The following is a 14,846-nucleotide window of genomic DNA, read 5'->3' on the forward strand; positions in this document are numbered from 1 at the left end:
CTTCATGAGGGGGGAGTACAACACACCACCCTGAAATGTACCACTGTGGCAAACCCCAACAGACTTAGGAAAAGCTCTTCCCCTCCCCCTTAACTCCCTTGAAGAATTGAGGTAGGCAGCCTGCACCAGGAAGAGAGCTATTAACAGAGAGAACTTTTATTATATCAGAAAGACTTCCTTGACTGGCCTGGCAAACATTTGTTTACCAAACATTTCCTCTTCCCATCTCCCTGTGAATAGTTTTCCTTTCCTTTGAAGCCCCAGAGCCCTACCCCCTTCTCCTCAGCTTGGGAATGTTCAGAAACCTCAAGTACCTGACTGCTGCTGACTCCTCATTTTCTCTGTGGGGCTTCTGTATATATGTAAGTAAACATAATTTAAATTGTTTTTCTCCTGTTAACTTGTCTTATGTCAACTCAGTGAAAGAATCGAGAAGGGAAGAGAAATTTTCTGCCCTTACACTTATATAAAGGTAGATTTGACCTGGGAGTGGCTATTTGCATTTCAAAGGATGCCTCAGTTCACAGGACGATTTTACCACTGGGCTATTTCAAATAGTTTGCTCAGTTGAAAATGTTGGACTTGAATGTCTCAAAATGGAGGATTAAGTGAACCATGTCACATTCATACAAGGAACTATCCAAGGGTCATCAAAAGTTATGTTCTTCATACTGTGGGAAAATGCAAGCCTTGTTATGAGGGAACATAAATTGGAAACAAAATTCTATCATAAAGATTTTTTAAAATCCATAGTAAAAAGCCTGGAAGGAGAGACATCAAATTATTAACAGGGATTGTTTCTGAATGTTGAGATTGTAAATAACTTCCTTTTTGTCTTTTGAGTTGTCTGATTGTTCATATTTTCTATAATAAGTGTAGTATTTTTATCCCAAAGATTAAAATAAACCTTTAAAAGCAAAAATCAAGGTTTGAGTTCTAAAAATTCAATTTGGAAAACTTTTCAGAATTGTCACTGGTGGGGTGTGCCTGTGGAGGGGGGGGTCGGAATTTCAGGACATCCGTTTATCCTCTTCAGCTAATTTCCCTATTTGGTTAAGAATAAAGCTATAATAATTCAGTAACTATGGGACAGGAACGAGGGGAAAAATCAACACCTTTTAATATCTTTTCAAGAAAATGCGTGGCAGTTGCTTCCGTGGAAACTGAGAGAGGAAACTATGTTAAGTGATTATTTAAAACACCTATCTCATCATTTCACCGGCTTGAAATGAATTGGTGAAAGGAATTTAACCCGTGAGTTATTTGTTCTTTGTACCGAATGGGAGAATTCCCTGTAGAAATTCAAAACTGGCAGGTAGGACTATATTAAAAAAAGGTGAAGGCGGTGACGACAAACCAATACATTAAAGGAGGCGGTTTGGAGAAATCGCTGAGTCAAGAGTCGGGCAGTCACGTGAAGTTTTTAATAAAAACGAAACTTAACAAGAAGTGGTTGGCTCCCTTCCTTCTCCACCCCCTCTTGGTGGTGTTACACGAGCGGGGAGCGTGGGATTCTATGCTTTGGATCTCGGCGGGCGCGCCGAGGGCCGGAGCGAGAGGGGAGGCAGAAGGAGGGGGGATCTGGGCCAGCTAGGCGCGCCTCTGGACACGTGGGTCAGCGTTTCGGGTGGAACACATCGATCTGGGCGAAACATTGGCTTTTTGTGTCTCCTGCGTTTGGTGCCTTCGGAGGGCCGGCTGCAGCTGTGGGCGGCCGTGCTTGCTGCCAGCGGTCAAGGCGACCTGGCTCAGCAAAGCGACAATTGTACTTTGAACTAGTGACTCCGGAGGCTTTGTCGCTTTCCAGGCATTCCTCCAGGACCATTGTACCCCTGGCGGCCTTTAAATGCAGTTTGTTTTTGCAGTGTGATACTGCTTTATTCTTGGCTTTGGCGCCAAGAGTAGCCTGTAATTCTTAGCAGTTAATCACGACCTCTCGGAAAAAAGAACAATAAAGTACGGTCCTTTATGCCTAAAGTTGGTGCTTTCAGAAGTTCGCTGACAGTAGGTGCTTTGACGTCTTTCTCCGGTGCACTTAGTCACCTGGTATCCTTTATGGCTGCAAGAATCTGCACCAAAGCCTGGTGCCTCTGCTGGGTTGGCTATACATGACTTAGAAAGAGACACCACAACTGGTTCGTAAATGTGCCTATGTCAAAGCCCATCAAACAGTACATTTTTAAATATGTATAGTTTTTTCGTTGTTTTGGTTTGGTTTCTGGCTCTGCAGTTCAGTTAGTCAAAAAAAAAAAAAAAATCTGACTGCAATGCAGGAGACCTGAGTTTGAGCCCTGGGTCGGGAAGATCCCCTGGAGACAGGAATGGCAACCCATTCCAGTATTCTTGCCTGAAGAATTCCATGGACAGAGGAACCTAGTGGACCACAGTCCATGGGGTCACAAAGGGTCAGACACAACTGAGCAACTTTCACTGTGGCATGGCATGTGGGATCTTACCAGGGATTGAACCCAGTTCCCCCACCCCTGGAGTAGGAAATGGCAACCCACTCCAGTATGCTTGCCTGGAAAATTCCATGGAGATAGGAACCTGACGGACTACAGTTCATGGGGTCACAAAGAGCCACAGAAGGCTGAGAACACACACACACACCCTTGCAGTGGACGCATGGAGTCTTAACCAGTGGCCAAGACACCAAATGTATGTAGTTTGAAAGTGAAAGTCCTTCAGCGCCGTGGACTCTTTGCCATTGAATGTCAATTATGTTTCAGTGCTGCTGCTGCTGCTGCTAAGTCGCTTCAGTTGTGTCCGACTCTGTGCGACCCCATAGACAGCAGCCCACCAGGCTCCACCATCCCTGGGATTCTCCAGGCAAAAACACTGGAGTGGGTTGCCATTTCCTTCTCCAATGCATGAAAGTGAAAAGTGAAAGTGAAGTGGCTCAGTCGTGTCCGACTCGTCAAGACCCCATGGACTGCAGCCTACCAGGCTCCTCCGCCCATGGGATTTTCCAGGCAAGAGTACTGGAGTGGGGTGCCATTGAAAGCTGTTTAAAAGAAACACAGTGGATTAACTAATAAATGCTAAGCAAGACTATATAAGTATGGGCATATCTTGGAGATATAGGGGGTTCAGTTCCAGATCAGGGCAACACAGTGAGGGACATGAATGCTTTGGTTTCCCAGTTCATATAAAAGTTATGTTTACATTATATTGTAGTCTATTAAGTGTGCAACCTCATTCTGTCTGAAAAAAACAAAGTACATACTTTATTTAAAAATATTTTGTTGCTAAAAAATGCTAACCATCATCAGAACTTTCAGCAAGTTGTAATGTCTCAGCAAGAGGTAATTTCTTTGCTGCTGGAGGGTCTTCCTTCCATGTTGATGACTGCTGACTGATCAGGGTGGTGTTTGCCGAAGCCTGGGGTGGCTGTGGCAGTTTCTTAAAATAAGACAAAAACGAACGTTTGCCAAGTCAATGGACTCTTCCTGTCACGAATGATTTCTGTATTGTAGGTAATGTATTGTATAGCATGTAATATACTGATAGCATTTTACCCACATAGAACTTCTTTCAGAATTGGAGTTGTCGACTGAAAAAAAAAAAGCACAATCTGAAAGTTGAGAATTATGTTTTATTCGGCAGACTTACTGAGGACTATAGCCCAGGATACAGCCTCTCAGATAGCTCTGAGGGACTACTCTAAAGAGCTAAGGGAGGAGCCATATGAGTTTTTGCTGGGAAAAAGAAAACAAAACATGTAGTCGAAACAGAAAAAGATATTACTCCTCATCACCAAAAACTGGGTCGCTCAAGTGAATGATTTTAGTGCTTTTCTATCTGTGGGAAAGTGCAAGAGTCATTGAAATTATTCCTTTGATGGGAACCGCAACTATCTAGGACCAGTATCCAGTTTTTCTCCATCCTGAATCCCCTCAGGGTGCATTGCAGGGGGCAGCTGCAGTGACTGATGGCTTTGTGGCCACAACATCCTTTATTTACTAAAATGGCAGATGACACTCTTTGTCCACTGAGTCAGTCCTCTCAAACCCTGCTGCTTTATTAACTAAGTTTATACAAAATTCTAAATCCTTTGTTGTCATTTCAACAATCCATCAAGTTCTATGTCCTAAATGGGTACTGTTGTGGTTCTCCCAAGCAATTACAATAGGAACATCAAAGGTCACTGATCATATGTCACTGTAACAAATATAATAATAATGAAAAAAAATTGAAATATTGTGACAACTGCTAAAACGTGACAAAAACACAAAGTGAGTAATTACTGTTGGAAAAATGGCACTGATAAATTTCTCGATGTAGGGTTGCCACAGACCTTCAATTTGTAAAACAAAACAAAACACCCCAATAAAACACCATATGTGAAAAGTACAATAAAATGAGATATGCTTGAAACTGATAAAATGCAAAAATATATTTCTTTTATTTATGTCACCGAGTGGTTTAAAATTAATATTGATTGCCCTTTTCGGTAAGTTAATTGTTACTTGTTTTAAAGCTTTAAATTTCTGTAAATATAAGCACACTTTAAAAACTTATTTTTAATTGAAGGATAATTGCTTTACAATATTGTGAGCACATGGTTTTATTTGCAGATTTTTTTTCCCAGAGGAGGCTATTTCATGAGTGTTTTATGTACAATGGTTGTGACAGCTAAGAAAACACCAAGCCAGTGTGCCTCCAAACCAAATAAGGACAGAAAGAAAAGAAAATATCAGTAGGAGATGATGGTACACAAGTCAGGAATCAGGCTAAGGAGTAAGGCTGACCAAGGTCTGAAGTCAAACTCTGCTACTTGTTAGCTGTACTCTAGGAAGTGAGTTCCTAATTTTCTCTAAGCCTCAGCTCCCTCACAGAATCCTGAGTGAATCAGGGTCAGCAGAAGAGGAGCAGACAGCAGCATCATTCAGTTGGAGCCCAGAGTCTAGAGGGGCCTCAAATCTGGACCACTTCCTCATAGTAAATTCCTGCAGAATTCCTGGGAGAATGACTATCACAAAAGTTGATCTGAAGTGCAATCCATGGAACTTTGGTACTAGAGGCTGGGAGTCCGAGGAATGTCTTCAAAATCTGAAAGCTTCCAAGGCCTTGAAGACTGGTAAGGCATGCATGAGATAACAGTGAAATGTGAAGACTCAGAAGAGTATCTGATACTCTTAAGTCCTGCACTCCCTCGATCAAAATACCTATTATTTTGTTATTACTGGTGGGGGAACTATCTACCCCATAGTATTGTGAGTACCACATTAGTAAAATAAAATAAGTTGCTAGCAGAGAGCCCTAGATGAAAGAGATACTCAGTGGGTGCTGGTTCTCTTCCCTCTTTTCCCTCCCTGCTTTGAGATGTTCACCTGAGAGTCAGTCCCCTCCATGGTGCTTTCCCTGCTTCGCATCCTTCAAGGCAATGTCTGCAGCCTTTCTTGTGGCTAAGGCCCAGGACACAGGGAAGCCTCGTGCGGGGGACCCAGGGTATGTCACCTGGTGCTGAACTGCTGGGAATCATCCAAGTTTGCACTGAAGTGCTGCCCTTGACTTTATGTACTTTAGTGTAGTTGCTGTGAGGGCAAGAAGTGGGGTGTCATGACTTGGGTTTTCCAGAAGCAGATGCTGAAGTAGAATTGGGGGTGCAAGATGTTTAGAGATCAATATCTGTGAAAGGGCACCGTGGGAGGCAGGATTGGACAGAGGGGAATGTGGAACAGTGATGCCAGCTTTACAAACCATGGAAAACCCCACAGGGAGGTCTGGAGTGAGTATTGCCCGGCAGACTGTCCCCGGTGGGCTGATAAGGCCAGGCCTTTATCTGCCTCTCTCTCTCAATCATCTGAAGCAGGCTACCCCATGACCTTGAGACCTGACATGGAAGCGGACCCCAAAGTGTCTGGGCTAACCACTGGGGTCTGAGCACATTCTCCACAGCTGGGCATCAGGTCCTTCCTTGAACGGGAATCAGTGATGAAGAAACACACACCAAATTGCTGACTGTTCGGAACACTGAATTCCAAGCATATCTCAACATGATAAGGAAGAAGATTGGGAGTCCTCCCTTGATAGAGGACTTGGCAGTCCTCCCTTGATAGTAGGAAAAGTGAGTTGAAATGTCTGTGCTCCAGACACTTGTACATGTAAGAGCAGAGTTTGCTCTCCCCAAGAGGAAAGGAGAGCAGGCTATTGCCAAATGAGCCCGTGTGATTGGTAGGCTTTTCTATAGCATGGAAACAAGAAGTTAGAATGAGGGGAGGTCAAGGGCTGAAAGTAAAAGTTGTGTAGTTGTGTCTGACTCTGCGACCCCGTGGACTATACAGTCCATGGAATTCTCATGTTTCTCATGGCTTGGGATGCTTCTTAAATTCCCAGACCCTGGTCGCTACACTGTTCTAGCCAATTAGGATCTCTCAGGTTAGATCCAGGATCAGCGTGTTTAATAGGCATCCATATTGCTGCTGCTTCTTTTTAAAAAATCAATTAATTAATAATTAGGCTGTGCCAGTCCTTAGTTAAAAAAGCCTCCTGATGAAAGTGAAAGAGAAGAGTGAAAAAGTTGGCTTAAAGCTCAACATTCAGAATACGAAGATCATGGCATCTGGTCCCATCACTTCATGGGAATTAGATGGGGAAACAGTGGAAACAGTGTCAGACTTTATTTTGGGGGGCTTCAAAATCACTGCAGATGGTGATTGCAGCCATGAAATTAAAAGACGCTTACTCCTTGGAAGGAAAGTTATGACCAACCTAGATAGCATATTCAAAAGCAGAGACATTACTTTGCCAACAAAGGTCTGTCTAGTCAAGGCTGTGGTTCTTCCAGTGGTCATGTACGGATGTGAGAGTTGGACTGTGAAGAAGGCCGAGTGCCGAAGAATTGATGCTTTTGAACTGTGGTGTTGGAGAAGACTCTTGAGAGTCCCTTGGACTGCAAGGAGATCCAACCTAGTCCATCCTAAAGGAGATCGGTCCTGGGTGTTCATTGGAAGGACTGATGCTGAAGCTGAAACTCCAATACTTTGGCCACCTGATGCAAAGAGCTGACTCATTGGAAAAGACTCTGATGCTGGGAGGGATTGGGGGCAGGAGGAGAAGGGGATGACAGAGGATGAGATGGCTGGATGGCATCACCGACTCGATGGACGTGAGTCTGAGTGAACTCTGGGAGATGGTGATGGACAGGGAGGCCTGGCGTGCTGCGATTCATGGGGTCGCAAAGAGTTGGACATGACTGAGCGACAGAACTGAACTGAACTGAGTCCTTCGTTGCGGTGTATGGGATCTATTTCCCTGACCAGGGATCGAACCCAGGTCCCCTGCAGTGGGATCACAGAGTCTTAGCCACTGGAGCACCACCGTCTTTTAACAGAGGTCACACACCTGTCTCAGGAGTTTCAGGTTCTTGATGTCTCATCAAAGAAAGAATTCAGCCAGAGACAAAGTGATAGGTAAGAAATGGATTTATTTAGAGAGAAGCACACTCCGCAGAGTGTGGACCAGCCCATAAGGCGAAAGCAGCCCACACTGCTTCTGCAAGTTTCAGTTTGAGAACCCTGCACATCTGAACAACAACCAGTGATAATCCATCTCCTTTTCTAACCCTTTTCAGACAAACATAGTTAACCTTCCCATGAGGGATAAAAGGAAATGTGCTCAAATCACAGCAACCAGGGACAGCTATCAACGTCAGGTTTCAGGTGGTGTTGGAGGACGTGTTTGACACTGTTCCGCTGCCTGCCACCTGCACACTGGCCAGTTGTTTTCTTGCCTGTGAGCTCCAGATATGAGTTGTAGAAGTTTTCAGGTCTCTAGTTAGAAGGGTCAATGGGAGATGTGGGAAATTAAGGTTGTTAGGTCTATGGGAAAGATGTGTCGGGAACAGAAGCTAGCAGTCCTTCCAAACAATCTGAATATTCTTGCGACTGTGGCTGTATAATTTCGACATAGTAGAAATCTACAACTATATTTTATTGATTGATAATGCTTTTCTATTTTGCAATAAATCCTCTTAGAAGTAAGGAGCACAAGTAAATGAAAGTATGTGTTCATAAAAATCTAGGCACTGAAGTTGATGACATATATGTAGCTCACACATAATGTCTATTGATGTTTACTATTCGTGGAGGCCACAGTGATATAACTGACCGCACAGAAACCAGAAGACATCTATTTGCTGAAGAAGAATCACCATCTACTGCAGAAGAAGGGCACAAGAATTTCCACGTGCGGGTATAGAAGGTTTACATGTAACTCTGTGCAGCGTGACTTGTCAAGTATATCAAGTGGTTGTCCTAAAATTATTTTGCTTACTTTTTACTCTAAATGTCCTTGTGCACAAATGAAAAGTGAAACAGCAGCCATGAAGGTGTTGCCTGAATTAGCCAAATGAATGGTTCCATGACGCCAACTTTATACTAGTGCCTTCAAATAGAAGAGAAGCTTCTCTTAATTATTCAAATTAATAATGGTTCAGTTATTTCATCCAACACATGCAATCGAATAACAATTTTGACTTTTTAATTTTTTTTTAGCTGTGCTGCACAGCTTATAGCATCTTAGTTCCCCAGCCAGGGATTGAACCTGGGCCTCGGCAGTGAAAAGTGCTGAGTCCTAACCACTGGACCACCAAGGGAATCTCCCAAATAACAGTTTTGGAAGTAAATTTTGATGAAGGTGAAACATTTGCCAGCGTTGTAAATATTATTGTAAGTTCAGTTTAACATTGAAGATAAAATTACTTTTGTTTCTTTGGTGATAAGATGAGCATAAATTTTAACAGAGGAAATTGTCATGGTAAAAAATAGTGTTCTGACTTGATTTAAGAAATCTATAGAGCGGGAAGACCCTTGGAATGGTTGTGGTTCACATACAATTGATGACTGCCTCCAAAGTAGCTGTTTGGATGCTTATTGAAAGAGATTATGTGGTGTCAAATTTAAAAATATATTTTTTCTATAAACACAATTAGGGTCTGAACTATTATTTTTGTATGTGACAAAATTTATGTTGAATATCCAAAATAAGAAAGAAAAACTCAGCATGTGCTTTCTCTCTTTGCCCTCCATCATCAGTCAGATGTTAGAAATGTTTGTGCTTTTGAAAACTCTTTATTAGTCCACCTACAGTGGTATTGAGCTTTTCATAATGAGTTCTCTGAACTTGGGGTTATTTTACTCAACATTAGTTGGAAATGTTTAATAAAAATATTCAACAAATAGAATCCTAAAAAAAATCCCTTTGGCTTTTGAAGCTCTCAGCAAATCAGTTCAGTTCGGTTCAGTTCAGTCACTCAGTCGTGTCCGACTCTGCAACCCCATGGACTGCAGCACGCCAGCCTCCTTGTCCATCACCAACTCCTGGAGTTTACTCAAACTCATGTCCATTGAGTCAGTGATGCCATCCAACCATCTCATCCTCTGTCATCACCTTCTCCTGCCTTCAATCTTTCCCAGCATCAGTCTTTTCCAATGAGTCAGTTCTTCGCATCAGGTGGCCAAAGTACTAGACTTTCAGCTTTAGCATCAGTTCTTCCAATGAATATTCAGGACTGACTCCCTTTAGGATGGACTGGTTGGATTTCCTTGCAGTCCAGGGGACTCTCAAGAGTCTTCTCCAACACCACAGTTCAAAAGCATCAATTCTTCATTGCTTAGTTTTCTTTATAGTCCAACTCTCACATCCATACATGACTACTGGAAAAACCATAGCCTTGACTAGACAGACCTTTGTTGGCAAAGTAATGTCTCTGCATTTTAATATATGCTGTCTAGGTTGGTCATAACTTTCCTTACAAGGAGCAAGAGTCTTTTAATTTCATGGCTGCAGTCACTATCTGCAGTGATTTTGGAGCCCACCAAAATATAAAGTCTGCCACTGTTTCCACTGTTTCCCTATCCATTTGCCATGAAGTGATGGGACCGGATGCCATGATCTTAGTTTTCTGAATGTTGAGTTTCAAGCCAACTTTTTCACTCTCCTGTTTCACTTTCATCAAGAGGCTGTTTAGTTCTTCACTTTCTGCCATAAATGTGGTGTCATCTGCATATCTGAGGTTATTGATATTTCTCCTGGCAATCTTGTTTCCCACTTGTGCTTCATCTAGCCCAGCGTTTCTCATGACGTACTGTGAATATAAGTTAAATAAGCAGGTGACAATATACAACCTTGATGTACTTCTTTCCTAATTTGGAACAAGTCTGTTGTTCCATGTCCAGTTCTAACTGTTGCTTCCTGACCTGCATACAGATTTCTCAAGAGGCAGGTCAGGTGGTCTGGGATTCCCATCTCTTGAAGAATTTTCCACAGTTTGTTGTGATCCACACAATCAAAGGCTTTGGCATAGCAACATAGCAGTCAGCTAAAACAGGAAGGCACTCAAAAGTATCCCTAATAAAGGACTGGAGCAAATTATGGTAAACAATGCCTAGAATTTAATTGTGAAATTCTGCAATTGTGCTTTGGGATATCTTGACTTGTGAGAAGACACTTAAAATTTTGATAGAGCTCCTGGGACTTCCTTGGTGGTCCAGTGGTTAAGACTTTCTGCTCTCCATGTAGGGGGCCTGGGTGCCACCCCTGGTCAGGAAACTAGATCAATCCCACCTGCCACAACTGACTCAGTGCAGCACAGAAAAAAAAAGTTGATAGAGCTCTATATCTTAATTGAATAAAACTTTAATTGGCCACATTTATGTTCTGTACCTGAATGAAATGAAATTGAGAAGGCCTATGATTTTCAGCATCTAAATTTGGCGAAAGTTTCAAAAGAAACATAAAGACAACTTTAAAATAACTTTTGTGGAAGTATTTCCTGATGTGTGGCATTTTCTTTTTAAACATATTGAAACACAGTTGATTAACAATGTTGTGTTAATTTCAAGTGTACAGCAAAGTGATTCAGTTATACACATACAAGGATCTATTCTTTTTCAAATTCTTTTCCCATTTCAGTTATTACAGATATTGAGCAGCATTCCCTATGCTACACAGTAGTTCCTTGTTGGTTATCTATTTTGAATATAGCAATGGGTACATTGATGCATGGTACTTTGAATAGACAACCTACAGAATGGTAGAAAATACTTGCTAATGACATGATCAACAAGGGGTTAATATAAAAATATATAAATAGCTCATACAACCCAATATTTAAAAAAAAATCCAACCCAATCAAAAAATGGACGAAGACCTGAATAGACATTTCCACCAAGATACACAGATGGCTAACAGGAACATGAAAAGAGAATCAACACTGATAATTATTAGGGAAATGCAAATCAAAACTACAATAGGATATCACTTCATGCATGCATGCTCAGTCACTCAGTCGTGGTGGACTCTGTGACCACATGGACTGTAGCCTGCCAGGCTCCTTTGTCCATGGAATTTTCCAGGCAAGAATACTGGAGTGGGTTGCCATTTCCTAATCCAAGGTATTTTCCTGACCCAGGGATTGAACCTGTGTCTCCTGCATCTTCTGTATTGGCAGGTAGAATACCACTGTGCCACCTGGGAATCCCAAGATATCACCGCACACCTGTCAAAAATGACTGTCATCAAATGTCCACAAATAACAAATGCTGGCGAGGTTATGGAGAAAAGGGAAGCCTCCTATATTGTTGTTGGGAATGTAAATCGGTATAGTCACTATTGAAAATAGCACAGAAGGTCTTCAAAAAAGCTGAAAATAGACCTATCATACAATGCAGTGATTCCACTCCTGGGTATATGTCCAGAAAAAACAAAAACACTAATTTGATAAGATACATGCATCCCAATTTTCACAGCAGCACTGTTTATAGTAGCCAAGATATGGCAGCAATCCAAGTGTCCATCAACAGAAGAGTAGCTTACGAAGATGTGGTAATATCGTACATACATGTATATACTATATACATATATATATATGTATATGGGCTCCCCAGGTGGCACTAGTGGTTAATAACCTGGCTCCCAATGCAGATGACATAAGAGATGTGGAGCTCAATCCCTGGGTTGGGAAGAGCCCCTGGAGTAGAAAATGGCAACCCACTCCAGTGGACATAGAACCTGGCAGGCTATAGTCCATAGGGTCGTAAACAGTCGGACACAACTGAAGCGACTTAGCATGCATATATAGTCACAATGGAATATTACTCAGCCAGAAAAAGAATGAAATTCTGCCATTTGCAGCAACATGGATGAACCTAGAGATTATTGCTGCTGCTACTGCTAAGTCGCTTCAGTCATGTCCGACTCTGTGCGACCCCATAGACAGCAGCCCACCAGGCTCCCCCGTCCCTGGGATTCTCCAGGCAAGAACACTGGAGTGGGTTGCCATTTCCTTCTCCAATACATGAAAGTGAAAATTCAAAGTGAAGTCGCTCAGTCGTGTCCGACTCCTAGCGACCCCATGGACTGCAGCCCACCAGGCTCCTCCATCCATGAGATTTTCCAGGCAAGGGTACTGGAGTGGGGGGCCATTGCCTTCTCTGAGAGATTATTATGCTTAGTGAAATAACTCAGACAAAGATAAATACTATATGATATCACTTATATGCAGAAAGTAAAAAATAGGTGAATATATATGGCAAAACAGAAACAGACTCACAGATATAGAAAACCAACTAGTGGTTACCAGTGGAGAGACGGAAGCAGGGAGGGGCAAGAGAGAGGTATAGGATCAAGAGATACAAACTATTGTATATAAAGTAGGTAAGCAACAAGGATATATTGCACAGCACAGGGAAATATAGCCATTATTTTGTAAAGCTCTTAATGGAGTATAGCCTTTAAAAATACTGAATCACTATGTGTGCTGTCCACTTGAAACTAATGTAATATTGTAAATCAACTACACTTCAATAAAAAATAAAATAAAATAGGCAGAGATTTCCCTCGTGGTTCAGTGGTTAAGACTCAGCTCTTTCACTACAGGGGGCACGGGTTCCATCCCTAGTTGGGGAACTAAGCCCCCACAAGCCGTATGTGTGGCCAAAAATGAATAAATAAAATAGATGATATGTTAAAGAAAGAAAAATAGGGTGGTTTACAGAAATGTGCCAATTGAAGACATGAACAATTTGAAGTTTCTTAACCATCAAATTCAAGGTTGAAAATTATCCCAGACAGTTTTATTTTTAAAATTTAAAAATAAGAATACCATATTGAAAAAATACATTTTTCACAAAGATGTATTAATGATTCACTGTAAAAGGCAGTACTAAGAAACTGATCAGACTATGTGAATATGTACCAATAAAAATTACTCTACTTATGCTACTTTTAAATATTCAAACAATCAATATAAGTTATTTATATCTTGCTTTAGTATATACAAGTAGATTTAATTTTCATTTTTTAACAAAGGATTTTACTTTTGACTAAATTTTGCACAGTAGATAATTAAACCAGATTTGGTGAAAAAACTTAATATTTCAAAAATTATAGTTATTTTTAGAGATCCTTCACTCTCAAAAATGTCTCGGTTTGGACAAGAAGTTTTATCACCATAGGTATAGCATACTTAAATATGTGCTTGGGCAGCAGCTGGCCAGGGCTTCAGCCCCAGTGCTGCAATTTAGTAGCTTTGTGACCTTAACTGATCACAAATACACTCTTCCAACAACACAAGAGAAGACTCTACATGTGGACATCACCAGGTGGTCAATACTGAAATCACATTGATTATATTCTTTGCAGTCAAAGATGGAGAGTCAGCAAAAACAAGACCAGGAGCTGACTGGCTCAGATCATGAACTCTTTATTGGCAAATACAGACTTAAATTGAAGAAAGTAGGGAAAACCACTAGATCATTCAGGTATGACCTAAATCAAATCCCTTACAATTGTACAGTGGAAGTGACAAATAGATTCAAGGGATTAGATCTGATAGACAGAGTGCCTGAAGAACTATGGACAGAGGTTCATGACATCGTACAGGAGGGAGTGATCAAGACCATCCTCAAGAAAAAGAAAGACAAAATGGTTGTCTGAGGAGGCCTTACAAATAGCTGAGAAAAGAAAAGACATGAAAGTCAAAGGAGTAAAGGAAATATATACCCATTTGAATGCAGAGTTCCAAAGAATAGCAAGGAGAGACAAGAAAGCCTTCCTCAGTGATCAATGCAAAGAAATAGAGGAAAACAATAGAATGGGAAAGATGAGATCTCTTCAAGAAAATTAGAGATACCAAGGGAACATTTCATGCAAAGATGGGCTCAATGAAGGACAGAAATGGTATGGACCTAACAGAAGCAGAAGATATTAAGAAGAGGTGGCAAGAATACACAGAAGAACTGTACAAAAAAGATCTTCATGACCCAGATAATCACGATGGTGTGATCACTCATCTAGAGCCAGACATCCTGGAATGTGAAGTCAAGTGGGCCTTAGAAAGCATCATGATGAACAAAGCTAGTGGAAGTGATGGAATTCCAGTTGAGCTATTTCAAATCCTGAAAGATGATGCTGTGAAAGACCTGCACTCAATATGCCAGCAAATTTGGAAAACTCAGCAGTGGCCACAGGACTGGAAAAGGTCAGTTTTCATTCCAATCTCAAAGAAAGGCAATGTCAAAGAATGTTCAAACTGCCACACAATGGCACTCCTCTCACACGCTAGTAAAGTAATGCTCAGAATTCTCCAAGCCAGGCTTCAACAGTATGTGAACTATGAACTTCCAGATGTTCAAGCTGGATTTAGAAAAGGCAGAGGAACCAGAGATCAAATTGCCAACATCCATTAGATCATCAGAAAAGCAAGAGAGTTCCAGAAAAACATCTACTTCTGCCTTATTGACTATGCTAAAGACATTGACTGTGTGGAGCACCACAAACTATGGAAAATTCTTCAAGAGATACCACACCACCTGACCTGCCTCTTGAGAAATCTGTATGTA

General features: G+C 41.5%; 1 long non-coding RNA gene across 1 annotated transcript in view; it reads left to right on the top strand.

Moving 5' to 3' along the window:
* Positions 1-284: 284 nt before the first annotated feature.
* LOC138931167 (uncharacterized) overlaps positions 285-14,846 on the top strand; it is a 111,424-nt gene continuing 96,862 nt past the window's right edge. Inside the window, exon 1 of the long non-coding RNA XR_011446429.1 lies at positions 285-362. This is a non-coding gene — a long non-coding RNA (uncharacterized lncRNA). The remainder of the gene's footprint in view (positions 363-14,846) is intronic.

Source organism: Ovis canadensis, chromosome X (assembly GCF_042477335.2).
Source record: "Ovis canadensis isolate MfBH-ARS-UI-01 breed Bighorn chromosome X, ARS-UI_OviCan_v2, whole genome shotgun sequence".
Classification (NCBI taxonomy): domain Eukaryota; kingdom Metazoa; phylum Chordata; class Mammalia; order Artiodactyla; family Bovidae; genus Ovis; species Ovis canadensis.